Genomic DNA, 6317 nt, shown 5'->3' with positions numbered 1-6317 from the left:
CCCTTATGCGACATAACCCAGCCTCTCGCTGTTTCCAACACTTTACACCACCTTGGGTCTCGCTAATCATTAACTGGCTTCATGACCTGAAAAAGAAAAATAAACTCTCCCTATTTGTTCGACTTCTACATTTTTTCAGTTTCTTCTTCTTAATGAAAATAAATACCCTTTTCCTTTCTTTTCTTTTTTTTTTTAAACCAGGGTACACTGAAACACATTGTCCTTCCTCTCTGCACCAAACATCACCAGGAAGCTATTTCCTGTACCTCTCCCACTTCCCATTATAAAATGTTAGTAAAAACCAAAGCAGAAGTCTTTCATCCCTAGGTGATCCCAACACCCTCATTGTACTGGAATTGTCTTGGATATGTTTGTCTCCCTAGGAGGTTCAACTTCTTAAATTCACCAATAAAGAAATCTGGGAAGCTTCTGAGAGACGTGAAGGCATAAACCTTCTTCTTTCATTTCTGAATCCCCAGTACCTGGCACACAGCTGAGCCAATAATACCTGTTCAGTGTACATTTAATGAATAGAATAAAAGAACATGAAGTTGGCTTTTAGAGAGTATTATCCTTTCCTAGAATCCTGTACTCCATTCCACTGCTTACCACCAGGATGGAGCATGACAGTGAATGGGACACTACTGAAAACTGTTCTGATGTCAGAGATCTGTTAGCCCAGGTCTATAGAGAAGAAGATGTGAAGATGAGCCTAGGTGTGGGACAGATCTATTGGGGACAGCACCTGTGAAATTTAAGGTGCACTGAAGGAAACAGGGAGATCCTTTAGATCTTTTATATGTTTCCCTATCACATTCATCCTCGAGTACGGTGCTCTCCAAGTGGTCCCATGAGGAAACATATGCTTCAGAATCCCCCAGGGGACCTGGCACAGACTGCTGGTTCTAACCCAGCACAGGGCTTGGTGACCCCCTCGGAGAAAGAATTCACCACAGAATTTCAGATGAACTGAAGACTGTATCAGAGACTCATGCGTGAGGCAACCAGTGCCAGGAAAGGAGACTTTTCGCCTGCCTGTGAGATGGGGAGTTAGGAGATTTTTAAGGGGAAGTTCTGATGGAGGCTAAGAATAGAAAATTTAGGATGGAGGCATCACAAGACCAGAAGTAGGGGTAGAAATTATTATCATAGTTGTTAAACCAATTATAGAACGAAGCTCCTTAGATGCCAACTGATAAAGGAAGTTTCAGATGCTCTAGAAAGTACCTGGAGGCACAGACCAGAGGTGGGGATATGGGGATTGAGCACAATTATAGAGAATCCTTGGTCCTTACAAACCAACCTAGGGGCCTCCCTGGTGGCTTAGGGGATAAAGACAGCGCTATCAAGCTATCTGCAGCCACTGAAGCATGAGTTCAATTCCCAGCTGGCCAGGGAGCTACCCACATGGCTCAGAGACCTCTCCTGTCCTGCCCGCTGCTCCCCTCAGCAGTGTATTTCAGTGGCTCTGCCTGTTCTGCACCCCATTCTCTCTGGCAGGTCCTTTCATCCCCCACACCTCTGGATTACACCCCAGTACTTGTATGCATAAATAAATAAATCTTTTTTAAAAAAACAAAAAAACAAATCAACCCAGACTTACCCTAAAAGTGATAAACAATAGGTAACAATTTCACAAAGCCCCTCCCTAAAAGAACTACTTTATCAGTCCAACTTCTGTCCTGGCAAAATGCAGCTCCCTGCCTATCTGTGACTATGCAGATGCCTCTCTCCATCACTCTCTCTCTCTTTTTTCTCCTTTTCCTAAGAAACCTGACCTTTTAAAATGTATCCTTTACCTGCCTGTGTCTGTGCCAACTTCTCCATCTCCTGGGTAAACTTGCTGTGTCAATGAAAGGGAAACTGCTGAAATTTTTCTCAGAGATAACCCACAGGCCCCGCTCACTGAACTCAACATCTCATCAAAAGGACATCAACACAATGTTCAATATCTAGTCCTCATTGCCCTGGGTTCCTTGCTGTGTGCTCAATGTCTAGAACAGTGCCTGGCATATCATAGGTGCTCACTAAAGACTTGCTATGAAAGAGAGAGAGGAGGAAAAGACTGGAAAAGAAGGGAAGAAAAAGAAGGAAAACCTACAGGCTATCATCCCTAGATCACTGAATCCATTTCTGTGTTCCCTGTCTGCCTATTTCCGGTTCAGATATCCCATTTTCTCACCTTCTTCCTGGATCCCTAGTTGACAGTTGTGAAGTAAATATGCCTTTGCTTATTTGTGCATGTGTGTATCTGTAAACATAATATAACACTTTCTGGGGACCTGCCCATGGTCTGGCTGGCAAGCAAGCAACCTATCTTCACAAGCTCCCTTCTGAATGCAGAAATTTTCTGTGTGAAGGTGTAATCACTCTTTTCAGATAAAAATATTTTTTAAAAGATTTTACAATGGGCACCCAGCCTTTGCATCTCTGCAGAGCATTCTTTGATATGGAAAAGATTAAATCCCACCATTGTCTTCCTCTATCATTAGCACATCTTTAGACCTAGAACTGGAAGCCCTTCCTGCCAAACTTAAACTCTTAATGTCAATTATACAGTTTCTGTTTATATACTGTGTTTACTGGAACAGCTCTCATAGAGTACAATCTATTGGACTGCTTCCCAGGTTTGAATACTCACTTTGATTATTGAAAGAATTCTTTTTCCAACTATCCTTGAGATGTATTTTCAGTTAACATATGTGTATAACTGCTGCCTTCAATGAGGATGGGAATTAGGGTCGGGGTGAGGTGGGGGTCATAGGGATGGAAACTAATTTTAGGGAACAATAATGGTAGGTCTCATCAATTTATGATTACAAATTGCATACAGGTTAAATTTTAATATTTTAGTATTTTAATAGTTATATATATATTTTTTTCAATCAAGAAGTTCAAAAATATATGGTGAAAAATAAATCTCCACCCCTCCTGCCCATCCCCCAGATTCACCAGGAGGCATTTTTACAATTTCCATGCTTATTTGTTAATAGATATTCTAGCTCACCCTTTTTGAACACTTTCTTCATATGTTGACCCATTACACAAATTCTCTGCACCTTGCTTTTCACACTATACAAAATATTTTGCATCAGCCTTATTCTTTTTTAAGATTTTTATTTTTATTTATACAAGAACTGGGGTACAGGCCAGAGGTGTGGGAGGTAAGAGGATTCATCAGAGACAGAGTGAGGAATAGAACAGCCAGACTGAGTGAAATACACTGCCGAGGGGAGGAGCGGGCAAGACAGGAGAGGTCTGCTGTACCATGCAGATTTCTCCCTGGCCAGGGATTGAACTCAGGCTGCAGTGGCTGCAGATAGCTTAATAGGTTGCATCTTAACCCCTTGTGCCACCAGGGAGGCCCAAATTGAACTTTTTAAAAGCAGTTTGATGTGAAAGATCCAAGGTTCAATCTTTGTTCGCCAAGATCTCCTAACTTGAAAGTAAAATTATTTGTGAACCTTGATGGCTTGTCACTGGGTGTGCAGTGTTGAAAAGCAATCCCCTGAGAAGGTTGAAGAGGAAGAAAACGTGGAGGTCCCCTTAAATTGTCTTCCAGGTAGTGAAAGAAAGCAGCTGGAAGCAATTTGCCTAGGATCCTCCCTGGGTTTCCCATTTCATCACAAGTTGATGGAAAGAAGACCCTAGACACATTAACAACAACAACAAAAATGTATCAGTGTTATGCTACTGTTTCTTTCCACTTTTTTTTGTTTGTTTACTTATTATTCCACATACTATTTTATATAATACATAAAGCAATTCCTCAGAATAGATACTATTACTAGGCCTATTTTACACATGTAGAAACTGAGGCAGGGGCCTCGCTGGTGGTGCAAGGGGTTAAGTCTCAGCACTATGAAGCTATCCGCAGCCACTGCAGCCAGTATAGCACCAGTTCAATCCTTGAGTTGAATCCTCAGGCAGGGAGGTGACCCACATGGCACAGCAGACATCTCCTGCCTCACCCGCTGCTCCCCTCAGCAGTGTATTTCAGTCAATCTGCCTGTTCTGCTCCTTGCTCTGTCTCTGGTGAATCTTCTCACCCCCTGCACCTCTGGCCTGTAACCCAGCTCTTGTATGCATAAATAAATAGAAAGAAAGGAAGAAAGAAGGAAAGAAGGAAAGGAAGGAAGGAAGGAAGGAAGGAAGGAAGGAAGGAAGGAAGGAAGGAAGGAAGGAAGGAAGGAAGGAAGGAAGGAGAGAGAGAGAGAGAGAGAGAGAGAGAGAGAGAGAGAGAGAGAAAGAAAGAAAGAAAGAAAGAAAGAAAGAAAGAAAGAAAGAAAGAAAGAAAGAAAGAAAGAAAGAAAGAAAGAAAGAAAGAAAGAAAGAAAGAAAGAAAGAAAGAAAGAAAGAAAGAAAGAAAGAGACAGAGTTAGGTTAAATCACTTGCCCAAAGTATACAGGTAGTAAATTACAGAGCAGGGATTTGAATTTGGAAAACCACTGTATCCATGACACATAAGGTTACTAGTGTTTCAGAAAATCCCAGTTCTTCCCTTACTGTTCCTCCTTTACTCTCACACAGCTGTCAACTCATCACTTTTGACACCAGATGTGGGTGGGTTTTCCCCACCTGGCAATTCTCTGCAACGTCAGATGGATGTCCTACAATTAAAATTGCCAACACCATTTACCTAGAGATTATATCAAATTCCACAGATCAAGGGCTCAGTCCTACAAGACTGACTACCAGCTCTGCCTCCTCAGATGCCAACCACAAGTCCTGGTTGTCACCTGTGTGCATGACTGATGGGCTATGAATTAGAGGTTCTCCGACACCTCCTCCTTGGTTTTGATTAATTTACCAGAGCAGATGACAGGACTCAGGAAAGCAATTTATCTACATTTACTAGTTTATTATAAAAAGGTGTCATAAAATATAACAAGTAAACATCAAGATGGGAGAGAGGCACAGGACAAGGTGTGGGGAAAGGGTGCTGAAGTTGCCTGCCTTCTCTGGACACCCACTCTTCCAGCACCTCTGGGTGTTTACCATTCCCAGAACTCTCCAAATCCCACACTATTGGAATTTTTATGGAAGCCTCATCTTTTGGTAAAGCTCAGTCACCAACTTAACTTCATATACATCTCCTCTTCCTTTTCAAGAGGATGAGGCTGTGGGAGAACTGAAAATTTTAACCTTCTAATGATGGCTTGGTCTTTCCAATGACCAGCCCTCATCCAGGAACCCAACCAGGGTTGCCTCAGAACAAAAGACACTCCTATCACTCAGGAGCTCTGTGCCAGAAACCAGAGGTGAGATGAATAGACATATTTTCTATGATCTCACATCTAGTCTCATCCTCCCTACAGTGCTCAAGGTGAGCATTATGAACCCCAATGTACATTTGTTCTCAGAAGTTTGAGACTCAGAGAAGTAAATGACAAGCCCTGTAGCAGAACTGGGTTATAGTAACAGATCTCTCTGTAAAATATCACAGGGTATACCTTTCCTTAGGCTTAATCACACAGTAATTAACCTGTTCCTGCAAGAGGAAAAAAAAATTTACACCTTCAAAGTGTTCTCTTCCCAGTCTTCTAGTTTCTTCGAGTCCTCTTCCTAGTCTTCTGGTGTGGAATAAGGGACACCAGAAAATTCATCTCACCCTAAAATATCACCCCACTAGAGTAGTCTGCCATGGAAATCATCCTCCTGGAGACACATTCCTTTGCTCAACACCATGTTTCAATTTTATTCATGCAGGTTGCACCTTCCATACATCTACCAGATCTACCTATCACCACGTTGACTCTGTATTTCCAATTTCTATTTACATAAACTTTAATAAATATACTTTATTAGGAACATTTTGTTAACAGAAGATACAACCAGTCCCTGAAGTGGGATGACAAGCAGACTATGTCACCTCTCTGCTAACACTGGCCATGGGGAGTGATGAGCCCACCTGCATGATAGGAAATGCTGGTTTCAAGCTCAGTTCTCTATTTAAACTACAAATGTCTGTCTCCAACTCTGTAAGTCAGGAGAAACCAAAGAGTTCTTTGTTCAATTCTGTCCCCCTCTTCAGACAATGCCATTTTAGACTCCTGTTCTTTAGATATTAAAGTCTATTGACTCCAAGCCTGAGACCCTGGCTCTGGGGGACACTTGCCTGAGACCACCCAGCTAGCACAGATGGTGACGCTGATGTCCAAAAAAGTGAAGAAGGAACCGTAGTGGGGCAGGTGCAACCAAGCACAAACCAGATGGGGTCTTCTTGGTGGTCTGGGGACAAAATGAGGGTAGAGGAAGAAGAGACTCTCTGGGGACATAATGGGTCTAAAGAGGAGAATGAAGAGACTCTTCAAGC

The sequence above is a fragment of the Talpa europaea genome, assembly GCF_964194135.1.
Source record: "Talpa europaea genome assembly, chromosome: 4".
Classification (NCBI taxonomy): domain Eukaryota; kingdom Metazoa; phylum Chordata; class Mammalia; order Eulipotyphla; family Talpidae; genus Talpa; species Talpa europaea.
This window is presented reverse-complemented; position numbering follows the sequence as displayed.